We start from the raw sequence: 23,729 nt of genomic DNA on the forward strand, positions 1-23,729 counted from the left end.
ATATGATCTCCATGTATAATACATAAGGGGGGGATATGATCTCCATGTATAATACATAAGGGGGATATGCTCTCCATGTATAATACATAAGGGGGGATATGACCTCCATGTATAATACATAAGGGGGGATATGATCTCCATGTATAATACATAAGGGGGGATATGATATCCATGTATAATACATAAGGGGGGATATGATCTCCATGTATAATACATACGGGGGGGGGGGATATGAACTCTATGTATAATACATAAGGGGACATATGATCTCCATGTATAATACTTAAGGGGGATATGATCTCCATGTATAATACATAAGGGGGATATGATCTCCATGTATAATACATAAGGGGGGGGGGGTATGATCTCCATGTATAATACATAAGGTGGGGGTATGATCTCCATGTATAATACATAAGGGGGGGGTATGATCTCCATGTATAATACATAAGGGGGATATGATCTCCATGTATAATACATAAGGGGGGATGTGATCACCATGTATAATACATAAGGGGGATATGATCTCCATGTATAATACATAAGGGGGGATAAGATCTCCATGTATAATACATAAGGGGGGATATGATCTCCATATATAATACAGAGGGGGGAAATGATCTCCATGTATAATACATAAGGGGAGATATGATCTTCATGTATAATACATAAGGGGGATATGATCTCCATGTATAATACATACGGGGGGAGATATGATCTCCATGTATAATACATAAGGGGGGATATGATCTCCATGTAAAATACATAAGGGGAGATATGATCTCCATGTATAATACATAAGGGGGGCATATGATCACAATGTATAATACATAAGGGGGGGGGTTATGATCTCCATGTATAATACATAAGGGGGGATATGATCTCCATGTATAATACATAAGGGGGATATGATCTCCATGTATAATACATAAGGGGGGGGGGGGGATATGATCTCCATGTATAATACATAAGTGGGAATATGATCACCATGTATAATACATAAGGGGGGGATATGATCTCCATGTATAATACATAAGGGGGGATATGATCTCCATGTATATTACATAAGGGGGGATATGATCTCCATGTATAATACATAAGGGGGGGATATGATCTCCATGTATAATACATAAGGGGGATATGCTCTCCATGTATAATACATAAGGGGGGATATGACCTCCATGTATAATACATAAGGGGGGATATGATCTCCATGTATAATACATAAGGGGGGATATGATATCCATGTATAATACATAAGGGGGGATATGATCTCCATGTATAATACATACGGGGGGGGGGGATATGAACTCTATGTATAATACATAAGGGGACATATGATCTCCATGTATAATACTTAAGGGGGATATGATCTCCATGTATAATACATAAGGGGGATATGATCTCCATGTATAATACATAAGGAGGGGGTTTATGATCTCCATGTATAATACATAAGGGGGGGGTATGATCTCCATGTATAATACATAAGGGGGGGTATGATCTCCATGTATAATACATAAGGGGGATATGATCTCCATGTATAATACATAAGGGGGGATGTGATCACCATGTATAATACATAAGGGGGATATGATCTCCATGTATAATACATAAGGGGGGATAAGATCTCCATGTATAATACATAAGGGGGGATATGATCTCCATATATAATACAGAGGGGGGAAATGATCTCCATGTATAATACATAAGGGGAGATATGATCTTCATGTATAATACATAAGGGGGATATGATCTCCATGTATAATACATACGGGGGGAGATATGATCTCCATGTATAATACATAAGGGGAGATATGATCTCCATGTATAATACATAAGGGGGGCATATGATCACAATGTATAATACATAAGGGGGGGATATGATCTCCATGTATAATACATAAGTGGGCATATGATCACCATGTATAATACATAAGGGGGGGGATATGATCTCCATGTATAATACATAAGGGGGGATATGATCTCCATGTATAATACATAAGAGGGGCATATGATCACCATGTATAATACATAAGGGGGGGGATATGATCTCCATGTATAATACATAAGGGGGATATGATCTCCATGTATAATACATAAGGGGGGGGGATATGATCTCCATGTATAATACATAAGGGGAGGATATGATCTCCATGTATAATACATAAGGGGGATATGATCTCCATGTATAATACATAAGGGGGATATGATCTCCATGTATAATACATAAGGGGGGGGGGGGTATGATCTCCATGTATAATACATAAGGGGGGGGGGGTATGATCTCCATGTATAATACATAAGGGGGGGGGGGTATGATCTCCATGTATAATACATAAGGGGGATATGATCTCCATGTATAATACATAAGGGGGGATGTGATCACCATGTATAATACATAAGGGGGATATGATCTCCATGTATAATACATAAGGGGGGATATGATCTCCATGTATAATACATAAGGTGGGATATGATCTCCATATATAATACAGAGGGGGGAAATGATCTCCATGTAAAAATACATAAGGGGAGATATGATCTCCATGTATAATACATAAGGGGGGATATGATCTCCATGTATAATACATAAGGGGGATATGATCTCCATGTATAATACATACGGGGGGAGATATGATCTCCATGTATAATACATAAGGGGAGATATGATCTCCATGTATAATACATAAGGGGGGCATATGATCACCATGTATAATACATAAGGGGGGGATATGATCTCCATGTATAATACATAAGGGGGGGGATATGATCTCCATGTATAATACATAAGAGGGGCATATGATCACCATGTATAATACATAAGGGGGGGGATATGATCTCCATGTATAATACATAAGGGGGATATGATCTCCATGTATAATACATAAGGGGGGGGGATATGATCTCCATGTATAATACATAAGGGGGGGATATGATCTCCATGTATAATACATAAGGGGGATATGATCTCCATGTATAATACATAAGGGGGATATGATCTCCATGTATAATACATAAGGGGGGGGGGGTATGATCTCCATGTATAATACATAAGGGGGGGGGGGTATGATCTCCATGTATAATACATAAGGGGGGGGGGGTATGATCTCCATGTATAATACATAAGGGGGATATGATCTCCATGTATAATACATAAGGGGGGATGTGATCACCATGTATAATACATAAGGGGGATATGATCTCCATGTATAATACATAAGGGGGGATATGATCTCCATGTATAATACATAAGGTGGGATATGATCTCCATATATAATACAGAGGGGGGAAATGATCTCCATGTATAATACATAAGGGGAGATATGATCTCCATGTATAATACATAAGGGGGGATATGATCTCCATGTATAATACATAAGGGGGATATGATCTCCATGTATAATACATACGGGGGGAGATATGATCTCCATGTATAATACATAAGGGGAGATATGATCTCCATGTATAATACATAAGGGGGGCATATGATCACAATGTATAATACATAAGGGGGGGATATGATCTCCATGTATAATACATAAGGGGGGGGGGATATGATCTCCAAGTATAATACATAAGGGGGGCATATGATCACCATGTATAATACATAAGGGGGGGATATGATCTCCATGTATAATACATAAGGGGGATATGATCTCCATGTATAATACATAAGGGGGGGGGGATATGATCTCCATGTATAATACATAAGGGGGGGATATGATCTCCATGTATAATACATAAGGGGGGGATATGGTCTCCATGTATAATACATAAGGGGGGATATGATCTCTATGTATAATACATAAGGGGGATATGATCTCCATGTATAATACATACGGGGGGGATATGATCTCCATGTATAATACATAAGGGGAGATATGATCTCCATGTATAATACATAAGGGGGGCATATGATCACCATGTATAATACATAAGGGGGGGATATGATCTCCATGTATAATACATAAGGGGGGGGGGATATGATCTCCATGTATAATACATAAGAGGGGCATATGATCACCATGTATAATACATAAGGGGGGGATATGATCTCCATGTATAATACATAAGGGGGGATATGATCTCCATGTATAATACATAAGGCGGGATATGATATCCATGTATAATACATAAGGGAGGGTTATGATATCCATGTATAATACATAAGGGGGGGTTATGATCTCCATGTATAATACATAAGGGGGGATATGATTTCCATGTATAATACATAAGGGGGATATGATCACCATGTATAATACATAAGGGGGGATATGGTCTCCATGTATAATACATATGGGGGGATATGATCTCCATGTATAATACATAAGGGGAGATATGATCTCCATGTATAATACATAAGGTGGATATGATCTCCATGTATAATACATACAGGGGGGATATGATCTCCATGTATAATACATAAGGGGAGATATGATCTCCATGTATAATACATAAGGGGGATATGATCTCCATGTATAATACATAAGGGGGGGTATATGATCTCCATGTATAATACATAAGGGGGATATGATCTCCATGTATAATACATAAGGGGGATATGATCTCCATGTATAATACATACAGGGGGGATATGATCTCCATGTATAATACATAAGGGGGGATATGATCTCCATGTATAATACATATGGGGGGATATGATCTCCATGTATAATACATAAGGGGAGATATGATCTCCATGTATAATACATAAGGGGGATATGATCTCCATGTATAATACATACAGGGGGGATATGATCTCCATGTATAATACATAAGGGGGGATATGATCTCCATGTATAATACATAAGGGGGGGTTATGATCTCCATGTATAATAAATAAGGGGGGATATGATCTCCATGTATAATACATAAGGGGGATATGATCACCATGTATAATACATAAGGGGGGATATGATCTCCATGTATAATACATAAGGGGGGATATGATCTCCATGTATAATACATAAGGGGGGATATGATCTCTATGTATAATACATAAGGGGGATATGATCTCCATGTATAATACATAAGGGGAGATATGATCTCCATGTATAATACATAAGGGGGGCATATGATCACCATGTATAATACATAAGGGGGGGATATGATCTCCATGTATAATACATAAAGGGGGGGATATGATCTCCATGTATAATACATAAGAGGGGCATATGATCACCATGTATAATACATAAGGGGGGGGATATGATCTCCATGTATAATACATAAGGGGGATATGATCTCCATGTATAATACATAAGGGGGGGGGATATGATCTCCATGTATAATACATAAGGGGGGGATATGATCTCCATGTATAATACATAAGGGGGATATGATCTCCATGTATAATACATAAGGGGGATATGATCTCCATGTATAATACATAAGGGGGGGGGGTATGATCTCCATGTATAATACATAAGGGGGGGGGTATGATCTCCATGTATAATACATAAGGGGGGGGGTATGATCTCCATGTATAATACATAAGGGGGATATGATCTCCATGTATAATACATAAGGGGGGATGTGATCACCATGTATAATACATAAGGGGGATATGATCTCCATGTATAATACATAAGGGGGGATATGATCTCCATGTATAATACATAAGGTGGGATATGATCTCCATATATAATACAGAGGGGGGAAATGATCTCCATGTATAATACATAAGGGGAGATATGATCTCCATGTATAATACATAAGGGGAGATATGATCTTCATGTATAATACATAAGGGGGATATGATCTCCATGTATAATACATACGGGGGGAGATATGATCTCCATGTATAATACATAAGGGGAGATATGATCTCCATGTATAATACATAAGGGGGGCATATGATCACAATGTATAATACATAAGGGGGGGATATGATCTCCATGTATAATACATAAGTGGGCATATGATCACCATGTATAATACATAAGGGGGGGGATATGATCTCCATGTATAATACATAAGAGGGGCATATGATCACCATGTATAATACATAAGGGGGGGGATATGATCTCCATGTATAATACATAAGGGGGATATGATCTCCATGTATAATACATAAGGGGGGGGGATATGATCTCCATGTATAATACATAAGGGGGGGATATGATCTCCATGTATAATACATAAGGGGGATATGATCTCCATGTATAATACATAAGGGGGATATGATCTCCATGTATAATACATAAGGGGGGGGGTATGATCTCCATGTATAATACATAAGGGGGGGGGGGGTATGATCTCCATGTATAATACATAAGGGGGGGGGGGTATGATCTCCATGTATAATACATAAGGGGGATATGATCTCCATGTATAATACATAAGGGGGGATGTGATCACCATGTATAATACATAAGGGGGATATGATCTCCATGTATAATACATAAGGGGGGATATGATCTCCATGTATAATACATAAGGTGGGATATGATCTCCATATATAATACAGAGGGGGGAAATGATCTCCATGTAAAAATACATAAGGGGAGATATGATCTCCATGTATAATACATAAGGGGGGATATGATCTCCATGTATAATACATAAGGGGGATATGATCTCCATGTATAATACATACGGGGGGAGATATGATCTCCATGTATAATACATAAGGGGAGATATGATCTCCATGTATAATACATAAGGGGGGCATATGATCACCATGTATAATACATAAGGGGGGGATATGATCTCCATGTATAATACATAAGGGGGGGGATATGATCTCCATGTATAATACATAAGAGGGGCATATGATCACCATGTATAATACATAAGGGGGGGGATATGATCTCCATGTATAATACATAAGGGGGATATGATCTCCATGTATAATACATAAGGGGGGGGGATATGATCTCCATGTATAATACATAAGGGGGGGATATGATCTCCATGTATAATACATAAGGGGGATATGATCTCCATGTATAATACATAAGGGGGATATGATCTCCATGTATAATACATAAGGGGGGGGGTATGATCTCCATGTATAATACATAAGGGGGGGGGGGGTATGATCTCCATGTATAATACATAAGGGGGGGGGGGGTATGATCTCCATGTATAATACATAAGGGGGATATGATCTCCATGTATAATACATAAGGGGGGATGTGATCACCATGTATAATACATAAGGGGGATATGATCTCCATGTATAATACATAAGGGGGGATATGATCTCCATGTATAATACATAAGGTGGGATATGATCTCCATATATAATACAGAGGGGGGAAATGATCTCCATGTATAATACATAAGGGGAGATATGATCTCCATGTATAATACATAAGGGGGGATATGATCTCCATGTATAATACATAAGGGGGATATGATCTCCATGTATAATACATACGGGGGGAGATATGATCTCCATGTATAATACATAAGGGGAGATATGATCTCCATGTATAATACATAAGGGGGGCATATGATCACAATGTATAATACATAAGGGGGGGATATGATCTCCATGTATAATACATAAGGGGGGGGGGATATGATCTCCAAGTATAATACATAAGGGGGGCATATGATCACCATGTATAATACATAAGGGGGGGATATGATCTCCATGTATAATACATAAGGGGGATATGATCTCCATGTATAATACATAAGGGGGGGGGATATGATCTCCATGTATAATACATAAGGGGGGGATATGATCTCCATGTATAATACATAAGGGGGGGATATGGTCTCCATGTATAATACATAAGGGGGGATATGATCTCTATGTATAATACATAAGGGGGATATGATCTCCATGTATAATACATACGGGGGGGATATGATCTCCATGTATAATACATAAGGGGAGATATGATCTCCATGTATAATACATAAGGGGGGCATATGATCACCATGTATAATACATAAGGGGGGGATATGATCTCCATGTATAATACATAAGGGGGGGGGGATATGATCTCCATGTATAATACATAAGAGGGGCATATGATCACCATGTATAATACATAAGGGGGGGATATGATCTCCATGTATAATACATAAGGGGGGATATGATCTCCATGTATAATACATAAGGCGGGATATGATATCCATGTATAATACATAAGGGAGGGTTATGATATCCATGTATAATACATAAGGGGGGGTTATGATCTCCATGTATAATACATAAGGGGGGATATGATTTCCATGTATAATACATAAGGGGGATATGATCACCATGTATAATACATAAGGGGGGATATGGTCTCCATGTATAATACATATGGGGGGATATGATCTCCATGTATAATACATAAGGGGAGATATGATCTCCATGTATAATACATAAGGGGGATATGATCTCCATGTATAATACATAAGGGGGGGTATATGATCTCCATGTATAATACATAAGGGGGATATGATCTCCATGTATAATACATAAGGGGGATATGATCTCCATGTATAATACATACAGGGGGGATATGATCTCCATGTATAATACATAAGGGGGGATATGATCTCCATGTATAATACATATGGGGGGATATGATCTCCATGTATAATACATAAGGGGAGATATGATCTCCATGTATAATACATAAGGGGGATATGATCTCCATGTATAATACATACAGGGGGGATATGATCTCCATGTATAATACATAAGGGGGGATATGATCTCCATGTATAATACATAAGGGGGGGTTATGATCTCCATGTATAATAAATAAGGGGGGATATGATCTCCATGTATAATACATAAGGGGGATATGATCACCATGTATAATACATAAGGGGGGATATGATCTCCATGTATAATACATAAGGGGGGATATGATCTCCATGTATAATACATAAGGGGGGATATGATCTCTATGTATAATACATAAGGGGGATATGATCTCCATGTATAATACATAAGGGGAGATATGATCTCCATGTATAATACATAAGGGGGGCATATGATCACCATGTATAATACATAAGGGGGGGATATGATCTCCATGTATAATACATAAGGGGGGGGATATGATCTCCATGTATAATACATAAGAGGGGCATATGATCACCATGTATAATACATAAGGGGGGGGATATGATCTCCATGTATAATACATAAGGGGGATATGATCTCCATGTATAATACATAAGGGGGGGGGATATGATCTCCATGTATAATACATAAGGGGGGGATATGATCTCCATGTATAATACATAAGGGGGATATGATCTCCATGTATAATACATAAGGGGGATATGATCTCCATGTATAATACATAAGGGGGGGGGGGGTATGATCTCCATGTATAATACATAAGGGGGGGGGTATGATCTCCATGTATAATACATAAGGGGGGGATATGATCTCCATGTATAATACATAAGGGGGATATGATCTCCATGTATAATACATAAGGGGGATATGATCTCCATGTATAATACATAAGGGGGGGGGGGGGTATGATCTCCATGTATAATACATAAGGGGGGGGGTATGATCTCCATGTATAATACATAAGGGGGGATATGATCACCATGTATAATACATAAGGGGGGATGTGATCACCATGTATAATACATAAGGGGGATATGATCTCCATGTATAATACATAAGGGGGGATATGATCTCCATGTATAATACATAAGGTGGGATATGATCTCCATATATAATACAGAGGGGGGAAATGATCTCCATGTATAATACATAAGGGGAGATATGATCTCCATGTATAATACATAAGGGGGGATATGATCTCCATGTATAATACATAAGGGGGATATGATCTCCATGTATAATACATACGGGGGGAGATATGATCTCCATGTATAATACATAAGGGGAGATATGATCTCCATGTATAATACATAAGGGGGGCATATGATCACAATGTATAATACATAAGGGGGGGATATGATCTCCATGTATAATACATAAGGGGGGGGGATATGATCTCCAAGTATAATACATAAGGGGGGCATATGATCACCATGTATAATACATAAGGGGGGGATATGATCTCCATGTATAATACATAAGGGGGATATGATCTCCATGTATAATACATAAGGGGGGGGGGATATGATCTCCATGTATAATACATAAGGGGGGGATATGATCTCCATGTATAATACATAAGGGGGGGATATGGTCTCCATGTATAATACATAAGGGGGGATATGATCTCTATGTATAATACATAAGGGGGATATGATCTCCATGTATAATACATACGGGGGGGATATGATCTCCATGTATAATACATAAGGGGAGATATGATCTCCATGTATAATACATAAGGGGGGCATATGATCACCATGTATAATACATAAGGGGGGGATATGATCTCCATGTATAATACATAAGGGGGGGGGATATGATCTCCATGTATAATACATAAGAGGGGCATATGATCACCATGTATAATACATAAGGGGGGGATATGATCTCCATGTATAATACATAAGGGGGATATGATCTCCATGTATAATACATAAGGGGGGGGGGATATGATCTCCATGTATAATACATAAGGGGGGGATATGATATCCATGTATAATACATAAGGGGGGGGGATATGATCTCCATGTATAATACATAAGGGGGGATATGATCTCCATGTATAATACATAAGGCGGGATATGATATCCATGTATAATACATAAGGGAGGGTTATGATATCCATGTATAATACATAAGGGGGGGTTATGATCTCCATGTATAATACATAAGGGGGGATATGATTTCCATGTATAATACATAAGGGGGATATGATCACCATGTATAATACATAAGGGGGGATATGATTTCCATGTATAATACATAAGGGGGATATGATCACCATGTATAATACATAAGGGGGGATATGGTCTCCATGTATAATACATATGGGGGGATATGATCTCCATGTATAATACATAAGGGGAGATATGATCTCCATGTATAATACATAAGGTGGATATGATCTCCATGTATAATACATAAGGGGGGATATGATCTCCATGTATAATACATAAGGGGAGATATGATCTCCATGTATAATACATAAGGGGGATATGATCTCCATGTATAATACATAAGGGGGGGTATATGATCTCCATGTATAATACATAAGGGGGATATGATCTCCATGTATAATACATAAGGGGGATATGATCTCCATGTATAATACATACAGGGGGGATATGATCTCCATGTATAATACATAAGGGGGGATATGATCTCCATGTATAATACATATGGGGGGATATGATCTCCATGTATAATACATAAGGGGAGATATGATCTCCATGTATAATACATAAGGGGGATATGATCTCCATGTATAATACATACAGGGGGGATATGATCTCCATGTATAATACATAAGGGGGGATATGATCTCCATGTATAATACATAAGGGGGGGTTATGATCTCCATGTATAATAAATAAGGGGGGATATGATCTCCATGTATAATACATAAGGGGGATATGATCACCATGTATAATACATAAGGGGGGATATGATCTCCATGTATAATACATAAGGGGGGATATGATCTCCATGTATAATACATAAGGGGGGATATGATCTCTATGTATAATACATAAGGGGGATATGATCTCCATGTATAATACATAAGGGGAGATATGATCTCCATGTATAATACATAAGGGGGGCATATGATCACCATGTATAATACATAAGGGGGGGATATGATCTCCATGTATAATACATAAGGGGGGGGATATGATCTCCATGTATAATACATAAGAGGGGCATATGATCACCATGTATAATACATAAGGGGGGGGATATGATCTCCATGTATAATACATAAGGGGGATATGATCTCCATGTATAATACATAAGGGGGGGGGATATGATCTCCATGTATAATACATAAGGGGGGGATATGATCTCCATGTATAATACATAAGGGGGATATGATCTCCATGTATAATACATAAGGGGGATATGATCTCCATGTATAATACATAAGGGGGGGGGGGGTATGATCTCCATGTATAATACATAAGGGGGGGGGTATGATCTCCATGTATAATACATAAGGGGGGGATATGATCTCCATGTATAATACATAAGGGGGATATGATCTCCATGTATAATACATAAGGGGGATATGATCTCCATGTATAATACCTAAGGGGGGGGGGGGGGTATGATCTCCATGTATAATACATAAGGGGGGGGGTATGATCTCCATGTATAATACATAAGGGGGGATATGATCACCATGTATAATACATAAGGGGGGATGTGATCACCATGTATAATACATAAGGGGGATATGATCTCCATGTATAATACATAAGGGGGGATATGATCTCCATGTATAATACATAAGGTGGGATATGATCTCCATATATAATACAGAGGGGGGAAATGATCTCCATGTATAATACATAAGGGGAGATATGATCTCCATGTATAATACATAAGGGGGGATATGATCTCCATGTATAATACATAAGGGGGATATGATCTCCATGTATAATACATACGGGGGGAGATATGATCTCCATGTATAATACATAAGGGGAGATATGATCTCCATGTATAATACATAAGGGGGGCATATGATCACAATGTATAATACATAAGGGGGGGATATGATCTCCATGTATAATACATAAGGGGGGGGGATATGATCTCCAAGTATAATACATAAGGGGGGCATATGATCACCATGTATAATACATAAGGGGGGGATATGATCTCCATGTATAATACATAAGGGGGATATGATCTCCATGTATAATACATAAGGGGGGGGGGATATGATCTCCATGTATAATACATAAGGGGGGGATATGATCTCCATGTATAATACATAAGGGGGGGATATGGTCTCCATGTATAATACATAAGGGGGGATATGATCTCTATGTATAATACATAAGGGGGATATGATCTCCATGTATAATACATACGGGGGGGATATGATCTCCATGTATAATACATAAGGGGAGATATGATCTCCATGTATAATACATAAGGGGGGCATATGATCACCATGTATAATACATAAGGGGGGGATATGATCTCCATGTATAATACATAAGGGGGGGGGATATGATCTCCATGTATAATACATAAGAGGGGCATATGATCACCATGTATAATACATAAGGGGGGGATATGATCTCCATGTATAATACATAAGGGGGATATGATCTCCATGTATAATACATAAGGGGGGGGGGATATGATCTCCATGTATAATACATAAGGGGGGGATATGATATCCATGTATAATACATAAGGGGGGGGGATATGATCTCCATGTATAATACATAAGGGGGGATATGATCTCCATGTATAATACATAAGGCGGGATATGATATCCATGTATAATACATAAGGGAGGGTTATGATATCCATGTATAATACATAAGGGGGGGTTATGATCTCCATGTATAATACATAAGGGGGGATATGATTTCCATGTATAATACATAAGGGGGATATGATCACCATGTATAATACATAAGGGGGGATATGATTTCCATGTATAATACATAAGGGGGATATGATCACCATGTATAATACATAAGGGGGGATATGGTCTCCATGTATAATACATATGGGGGGATATGATCTCCATGTATAATACATAAGGGGAGATATGATCTCCATGTATAATACATAAGGTGGATATGATCTCCATGTATAATACATAAGGGGGGATATGATCTCCATGTATAATACATAAGGGGAGATATGATCTCCATGTATAATACATAAGGGGGATATGATCTCCATGTATAATACATAAGGGGGGGTATATGATCTCCATGTATAATACATAAGGGGGATATGATCTCCATGTATAATACATAAGGGGGATATGATCTCCATGTATAATACATACAGGGGGGATATGATCTCCATGTATAATACATAAGGGGGGATATGATTTCCATGTATAATACATATGGGGGGATATGATCTCCATGTATAATACATAAGGGGAGATATGATCTCCATGTATAATACATAAGGGGGATATGATCTCCATGTATAATACATACAGGGGGGATATGATCTCCATGTATAATACATAAGGGGGGATATGATCTCCATGTATAATACATAAGGGGGGGTTATGATCTCCATGTATAATAAATAAGGGGGGATATGATCTCCATGTATAATACATAAGGGGGATATGATCACCATGTATAATACATAAGGGGGGATATGATCTCCATGTATAATACATAAGGGGGGATATGATCTCCATGTATAATACATAAGGGGGGATATGATCTCCATGTATAATACATAAGGGGGATATGATCTCCATGTATAATACATAAGGGGGGATATGATCTCTATGTATAATACATAAGGGGGATATGATCTCCATGTATAATACATACGGGGGGGATATGATCTCCATGTATAATACATAAGGGGAGATATGATCTCCATGTATAATACATAAGGGGGGCATATGATCACCATGTATAATACATAAGGGGGGGATATGGTCTCCATGTATAATACATAAGGGGGGGGATATGATCTCCATGTATAATACATAAGAGGGGCATATGATCACCATGTATAATACATAAGGGGGGGGATATGATCTCCATGTATAATACATAAGGGGGATATGATCTCCATGTATAATACATAAGGGGGGGGGATATGATCTCCATGTATAATACATAAGGGGGGGATATGATCTCCATGTATAATACATAAGGGGGATATGATCTCCATGTATAATACATAAGGGGGATATGCTCTCCATGTATAATACATAAGGGGGGGGGGATATAGATCTCCTTGTATAATATATAAGGGGGGCATATGATCACCATGTATAATACATAAGGGGGGGATATGATCACCATGTATAATACATATGGGGGGGAAATGATCTCCATGTATAATACATAAGGGGGATATGATCTCCATGTATAATACATAAGGGGGGGGGGATATGATCTCCATGTATAATACATAAGGGGGGGATATGATCTCCATGTATAATACATAAGGTGAGGATATGATCTCCATGTATAATACATAAGGGGGGGGGGGATATGATCTCCATGTATAATACATAAGGGGGATATGATCTCCATGTATAATACATAAGGGGGGATATGATCGCCATGTATAATACATAAGGGGGGATATGATCACCATGTATAATACATAATGGGGGATATGATCTCCATGTATAATACATAAGGGGGATATGATTTCCATGTATAATACATAAGGGGGAATATGATCACCATGTATAATACATAAGGGGGATATGATCTCCATGTATAATACATAAGGGGGGGGGGATATGATCTCCATGTATAATACATAAGGGAAGGATATGATCTCCATGTATAATACATAAGGGGGGGATATGATCTCCATGTATAATACATAGGGGGGATATGATCTTCATGTATAATACATAAGGGGGATATGATCACCACGTATAATACATAAGGGGGATATGATCTCCATGTATAATACATAAGGGGGGATGTGATCTCCATGTATAATACATAAGGGGGGATATGATCAGCATGTATTATACATAAGGGGGATATGATCTCCATGTATAATACATAAGGGGGGATATGATCTCCATGTATAATACATACGGGGGGGATATGATCTCCATGTATAATACATAAGGGGATATGATCTCCATGTATAATACATAAGGGGGAATATGATCTCCATGTATAATACATAAGGGGGGGATATGATCACCATGTATAATACATAAGGGGGGGATATGATCTCCATGTATAATACATAAGGGGGATATGATCTCCATGTATAATACATAAGGGGGGGATATGATCTCCATGTATAATACATAAGGGGGGGGGATATGATCTCCATGTATAATACATAAGGGGGGATATGATCTCCATGTATAATACATAAGGGGGGATATGGTCTCCATGTATAATACATAAGGGGGGATATGATCTCCATGTATAATACATAAGGGGGATATGATCTCCATGTATAATACATAAGGGGGGATATGGTCTCCATGTATAATACATAAGGGGGGATATGATCTCCATGTATAATACATAAGGGGGGATATGGTCTCCATGTATAATACATAAGGGGGATATGATCTCCATGTATAATACATAAGGGGGGATATGGTCTCCATGTATAATACATAAGGGGGGATATGATCTCCATGTATAATACATAAGGGGGGATATGATCTCCATGTATAATACATAAGGGGGGATATGATCTCCATGTATAATACATAAGGAGGGATATGATCTCCATGTATAATACATAAGGGGGATATGATCACCATGTATAATACATAAGGGGGGATATGATCTCCATGTATAATACATAAGGGGATATGATCTCCATGTATAATACATAAGGGGGATATGATCTCCATGTATAATACATAAGGGGGATATGATCTCCATGTATAATACATAAGGGGGGATATGGTCTCCATGTATAATACATAAGGGGGATATGATCTCCATGTATAAATACATCAGTGGCTCATATAGTGAACTCGGTGTAGTTATTCCCCCTGAGGTCATCACATAGGAAAAGGGGGCGCTCTTTACGTCTGGAGGAAAAGAAATGTAATCTCCAAACACGGAAAGGTTTCTTCACAATAAGAGCTGTGAGAATGTGGAATAGACTCCCTCCAGAGTTGGTTGTGTCCAGCTCAATGGATTGCTGTAGGAAAGTCCTGGATTCTTTCTTGGATACACAGAATATAACTGGATATAACATTTATAGGGAGAGTTGATCCCGGGAATATCCGATTGCCTCTCGGGGGATCAGGAAGGAATTTTTTCCCCTGCAGGAGCAAATCGGATCGTGCTTTGCTGGGTTTTTTGCCTTCCTCTGGTTCAACTGTAGGTGTAGGATTATAACTTTTTCTTTTCTTTATTTCTTTTATGGTGGAACTAGATGGACTTTTGTCTTTTTTCATCCAGGCCCTCTTAATACTCTAGTTTTTATTGCTTTGTAACTGTATTGTCTCCCTTTATAATGTAAAGATCTGTGCAAACTGTGGGCGCTATATAAATCCTGTATAATAATAACAGGACAGCTCTGAATTTCTGACATAATAAACAGGTATTTTTTTTAATTTTCATTCATTATTAAAACAAAATGTTTACAATGGTATATTTAATAGGCCAAACGGTAGGAAAAAAGAGATGTTCATTTTCAGTGTTTTCAGACAATTAAATTGAAATTCCCCATTATTATTATTATAATACAGGATTTATATAGCGCCGACAGTTTGCTCAGTGCTGTACATTATGGTGGGAGGCAATACATGAGACAATACAGTAACAATATGATTCAGTACATGAGGGGTTCGAGGGCCCTGCTCCTTGGAGCTTACAATCTAGGAGGGAGGGGATAGTGGTACAGGAGGAAATAGTTGTGGGGGATGGAGTGATAGGAAGAGTGGAGGAGTTCAGTATTAGCTGAGGGCGGGGTAGGCTTCCCTGAAGAGTTAGGTTTTTAGAGTACGCCTAAAGGTGAGCAGAGTAGGTGACAGTCTGATGGATTGGGGTAGGGGGTTCCAGAGGATGGGGGAAGCCCTGGAGAAGTCCTGGAGACATGCATGGGAGGAGGAGATAAGGGAGCTAGAGAGTAGGAGGTCTTGTGAGGAGCGAAGAGTACGGTTTGGGTGAAATTTGGAGACAAGTTTGGTGATGTAATTAGGGGCAGTGTTATGAACGGCTTTATATGTCAGTGTTAGCGTTTTAAATTGTATCCGTTGGGCAATTGGAAGCCAGTAGAGGGATTGGCAGAGGGGGGTGGCAGATACAGAACGGTTAGTAAGGTGGATGCGTCTGGCCGCAGCATTCATGATAGACTGAAGTGGGGATAGCCTGTGGTGAGGTTGGCCAATGAGGAGGGAGTTACAATAGTCGAGGCGTGATATAACAAGGGAGGGAATAAGTTGCTTAGTGGTTTCCGAGGTTAAGAACCGGCGTATCCTGGAGATGGTGCGGAGGTGAAGTCTACATGAGTTTGTCAGCAATTGGACCTGGGGCTGGAAGGACAGATTGGAGTCTGGGATGACACCTAGTACTCTTGCTTGAGGGGTGGGACTGATGGTGGTGTTGTTGGTCTTGATGGAGAAGTAAGGGGGGGCGCGGGCTGGGGGGAAAACTAAGAGCTCGGTTTTGGAAAGATTTAGTTTGACGAAGTGGAGTGACATCCAATCCAATATGTCGCTTAGTAGGCTTGTGATACGGGTGGAGACTGAAGGGGTGATGGTAGAGAGATAGATTTGCGTGTCCTCAGCATAGAGATGGTAATTGAAGAAGTGGGAATGTATCAATTGGCCAAGGGAGGAGGTGTAGATGGAGAAGAGAAGGGGCCCGAGGACAGAACCTTGAGGGACCCCAACAGAGAGGAGGAGTGAAGAGGAGGTGGCAGCATTATAGGTAACACTGAAGGAGCGCTGGGATAGATAGGAGGAGAGCCAGGAGAGAGAGGAGTCTCTGAGGCCAAAAGAGTTTTTTGAGGAGGAGGGGATGGTCAACCGTGTCAAAAGCTGCAGAGAGGTCGAGGAGTAGGAGTACTGAATAGTGGCCATTAGTTTTGGCTGTTAGCAGGTTGTTGGTGAGTTTGAGTAAGGCAGTTTCGGTGGAGTGTAGGGGCAGAAGCCAGACTGTAGTGGATCGAGGAGGTTGTTGCCGGTGAGGTGGGAACTCAGGCGATTATACACTTTTTGCCTATTTATTTTACATATCTTTTTTCTTTTCGCGTTTTTTTAAAGCACATGCTAATGTGCATAATGTGCAGCCTCTACACATAGGAGTTCAACTTTGTGATATCTATCTATCTATCTATCTATCTATCTATCTATCTATCTATCTATCTATCTATTATCTATCTATCTATTATCTATCTATCTATTATCTATCTATCTATCTATCTATCTATCTATCTATCTATTATCTATCTATCTATCTATCTATCTATCTATCTATCTATCTATCTATCTATTATCTATCTATCTATCTATTATCTATCATCTATCTATCTATCTATCTATCTATCTATCTATCTATCTATCTATCTATTATCTATCTATCTATCTATCTATCTATCTATCTATCTATCTATCTCCCACAATTCTCTGATGGAAATCCCATTGCTAGCTGGGAGACAACACAAGACAGTTCATTTCCTCAGAAGCTCTGACCCCGATGCTCATTGTGTTTGTATTGTTCTTCCTGCAGACAGTGAAAACTGCATAAAATGTCCTGATGATGAATGGCCAAATGAGAAGAAGGATCGGTGTGTTCCAAGAGTGGTGGAATTTCTCTCCTACACTGATGACACCATTGTTGCAGTATTTTCAGCCGTCTCCATCCTCTGTTGCCTTCTGACTGGTTTAATATTGGGGATATTTATACATTACCAGGACACCCCCATTGTTAAAGCCAATAACCGGAACCTGAGCTATCTTCTCCTGGTCTCCATCATGCTGAGCTTCCTCTGTGTCTTCTTGTTCCTCGGCCATCCAGTAGATGTGACCTGCATACTCCGTGTCACCTCTTTTGGTGTCATCTTCTCAGTTGCCATCTCTTCTCTACTTGCCAAAAGTATCATGGTGTGTATTGCCTTTAAGGCCACCAAACCTGGGAGTCCCTGGAGGAAATGGATGGGAACCAAACTGCCCAATTGTATCATTTGTGTCTTCTCACTGGTCCAAGTCATAATCTGTGTCACTTGGTTGTCTATTTCTCCCCCCTTCCAGGATCGAGACACTCACTCTTATCAGGGGAAGATCATCATTCAGTGTAATGAGGGTTCAGTTATCGGCTTCTACTCTGTCCTGGGATATATGGGGCTTCTGGCAGCTGTGAGCTTCATTATCGCTTTTATGGCCAGGACATTACCGGACAGTTTTAATGAGGCCAAGTACATCACCTTCAGCATGCTGGTGTTCTGCAGTGTCTGGATTGCCATGATCCCGGCCTATCTGAGCACCAGAGGGAAATACATGGTGGCTGTGGAGGTCTTTGCTATAATAGCATCAAGTTCTGGACTTCTTGGCTGTATATTTTTCCCAAAATGTTACATAATTCTGTTCAGACCTGACCTGAATACAAAGACAGTTATCCGCTGATATGTATGGAGCAGCACTGGGCTACCTGTAGTTATGGCATTATCTCTATTAGTGTTCATTTTAGTATTGTACTCATGGTTGGGAATTTAAATATTTAATACTTACCTCTTCGGTAGATGGTGAGTCTAACTGAGTCTCTCTTGAAGAGCTATGGATGCCACTATTATCAGATACTTTGGGTTTGTTGGAAACCTTGTCCCCTGCTGGGTGTAGTGATTCCTCCCATCAGCCGTTACATCACTACAGAACAATGTAGTCTCTTATTGAGGAGGAACCACAGTGACCAGAGGGGGACAAAGTATCAAAAACATCCTAAAGCGTCAGATACCAGAGACACCCATCACTCAAGAGAGGGAAGATTTCCGTCATCACCTTCCATAAAGGTAAATATTAAACACGTTCTCTTAGAAGATGATTGTGATGTCATTTGTCAGTGTCACATTCATTATATTTATCATTGTATGTAGATGTATCCGACTATATCAATAAATTCATAAAGCAGTAAAGGTGTACAGAAGAATGAAGTCATACAAATTACAGGAGCATAAATGACACGAAGAAAAACAGTAATGCAAACAGCAGGTCACATAGAATTAGTAGACTGAAAGGAAGTTTACAGCCAGTAGTAATGGTGGAGAACAAATGTCTTCATCTTGGGGATGTAAGAGGGAAGGAAAAGGGAGTATAGAGAGGGAAGTTAAAGTGGAGCTCCACCCAAAAGGGGAAGTTCCACTTGAAGCCTTTGTCCCCCGCTCCTCATTAAGGATTGGCACCTTTGGGGAGCGATTGCCCGAATTTGACAGGTACCCGCTCCCACTTCCCCTGCAATCGCCTGGGCGATCGGAAGCGGAAGTTGTCCTCCCCCCTCCCTCCCTGTAGTCTTTTGTGTCACGTGACAGGTCCCAGAAGACTATGGGGCCATTCAGGAAGCGCAACGCTTCTCGCACATGCTCAGTGGGCACCCCGGCTGTGAAGCTGCAAGCTGTCACAGCCGGGTGCCCACAATGAAGATGCCGGCGCTGGAGAAAGAAGACGGCCGGTGAAATCAGCGGTGGTGGTGAGCACATCTCTGGACCCAGGGACAGGTAAGTGGCTGTATTTTAAAAGTCAGAAGCTACGGTTTTTGTTATTTTTTTTCCATGTGGAACTCCGCTTTGCGGTTAAGGCAGGGTAGAAGGAGGAGAAATACTGGAGGAGGGTAATCAAACACGGGAGTGGACTAACAATACAAGGAAATAGTTCCAGTCAGCAATACAAGGCAATGTAAGTACATGTCATCAATCTTATAAAGTACAATCTGCGTTATTTAGCCATATGGACCAAATTAGAATGAATTTTTGTGCTAATAATTTTTATTTAATTCTGGTATTTTTTCCATTTCACATTGGTAGTTTAAATCTCTAAGAGTGTTGACCATACTGGGCTGTGAAAGGGAATTCCATATTCTAACAATGGTGCGTTCAGCTGCACAAAGTAGGTAGAGAACCACAAAATGTAACATTAAGGGGTATTTGTAAAGTACCTAAATTCAGTAATGTAAGGACAGTGTCAGGTAAGATCTAAGTGCCCTATAATATCAGAGGCTAGGAAGTAGATAGCATTCCAGTAAGGGTGCATAAAATATGGGGAAAAATCCTGTTTCTCCACATAGTAACCAGCACCTAGGGGACCATGTCAGGTATAATTTAGGTAACGTGAAGTGGGTAGAATACCAATGATGGAGTGTTTTTTGGTCAAGTTCCCGGTGACTGAAACAGTAGAGCTTGTATATTATTATTATTATTATACAGTATTTATAAAGCGCCGATAGTTCGCTCAGCGCTGTACATTATAAAGGGGGACAGAACATGTGACAGAACAATACCAATACAATGCAAAACATGAGGGAATTGAGGGCCCTGCTCTTTGGAGCTTACAATCTAGGAGGGAGGGGATGGTGGCACAGGAGGAGATAGCTGTGGGGGATGGAGTGGTAGGAAGAGTGGAGGAGGTCGGCAAGTTAGCAGGGGGTGGGGTAGGCTTCCCTGAAGAGATGGGTTTTCAGGGTGCGCCTAAAGGAGAGGAGAGTAGGTGATAATCTGATGGGTTGGGGCAGGGAGTTCCAGAGGATGGGTGACACCCTGGAGAAGTCCTGGAGGCGGGCATGGGAGGAGGAGACCAGGGAACTAGAGAGAAGGAGGTCTTGTGAGGAGCGGAGTGTTCGTGCTGGGTGGTACTTGGATATTAGGTCAGTGATGTAGTTCGGGGCAGTATGGTGGACGGCTTTGTACGTCAGTGTTAGGATTTTGAATTTGATCCGTTGCGCAATCAGAAGCCAGTGGAGGGATTGGCAGGGGGGGGTGGAGGCCAGTGGAGGGATTGACAGAGGGGGGTGGCGGAGATGGAGCGGTTGGTAAGGTGGATGAGTCTGGCAGCCGTATTCAGGATGGACTGAAGCGGGGATAGCCAGCGGCGAGGCAGGCCAGTGAGGAGGGAGTTGCAGTAGTCGAGTCGTGATATGATGAGGGAGTGGATGAGCTGTTTTGTGGTTTCTGGGGTTAGGAACGTGCGGATTTTGGCGATGTTGCGGAGGTGGAGTCTGCATGTTGCGGAGGTGGAGTCTGCATGTTGCGGAGGTGGAGTCTGCACGAGTTTGTTAAAGATTGGACTTGGGGCTGGAAGGATAGGTTGGAGTCCAGAATGACACCAAGTACTCTGGCCTGCGGGGCGGGTTTGATGGTGGCATTGTTGGATGTGATGGAGAAGTCAATGGGGGGTGGTGTCCGGGCTGGGGGGAAGACAAGAAACTCGGTTTTGGAGAGGTTCAGTTTAACTGCTTGCCGCCCTGCCACTGCATATATACGTGTGCAGGGTGGCACTCAGGCTCAAAACCACATTTTAAAATGGGTTCCGCGCTCCCGACATTTTCGCCGGCAGGGGGCGCGCGCACGCTCATGACGACCCGTGGGTGACACCATTCGATCCCGGAGGGATCAATCATTAGATTTCAGCCAGTGATGTCTGGCTGAAATCAGATGATCGCTCCCTGTCCTATCCTGTCCTGTGTTGACATTTACACATGACAGGATATGATGTCATTCTTCTCTGCCTGGACACATTCCGTTCCAGACAGAGAAGAAGACATACAAACAGTGAGTAAAACAGCACATACCCACAGTTAGAACACACCTAGGACACATTTAACCCCCTGATCACCCCCCCAGTTAACCCCTTCACTGCCCTCTCACCCGTGTCACTGGTCAGTGAACCGATTTTTACTGATCACTGTATCAGTGTCGCTGGCGACTTCCGATAGTGTTAGCGCCCCTCCCAGATAGTGCCAGATTGCCCGCCAGTACACCAGTAATCCCGTTTAACCCCTTGATCGCCCCCCCCCCCCCCCCAGTTAACTCGTTTGTGTTTGTGTGTCGTCGGCATAGAGGTGGTAGTTGAAGCCGTGAGAGTGTATGAGTTGGCCAAGGGAGGAGGTGTAGATGGAGAAGAGAAGGGGCCCAAGGACAGAGCCTTGCAGGACCCCAACAGAGAGGGGGAGCGAGGGGGAGGTGGTAGCATTATAGGTAACGCTGAAAGAGCGTTGTGACAGGTAGGATGAGAGCC

General features: G+C 40.5%; 1 pseudogene; it reads left to right on the forward strand.

Moving 5' to 3' along the window:
• Nucleotides 1-19,206: 19,206 nt before the first annotated feature.
• LOC149431233 (vomeronasal type-2 receptor 26-like) lies at nucleotides 19,207-20,638 on the forward strand (annotated as a pseudogene).
• Nucleotides 20,639-23,729: the final 3,091 nt, after the last annotated feature.

Source organism: Staurois parvus, unplaced genomic scaffold (assembly GCF_062004578.1).
Source record: "Staurois parvus isolate SC_StPar_1 unplaced genomic scaffold, SC_StPar_1.0 ptg002334l, whole genome shotgun sequence".
NCBI lineage: Eukaryota > Metazoa > Chordata > Amphibia > Anura > Ranidae > Staurois > Staurois parvus.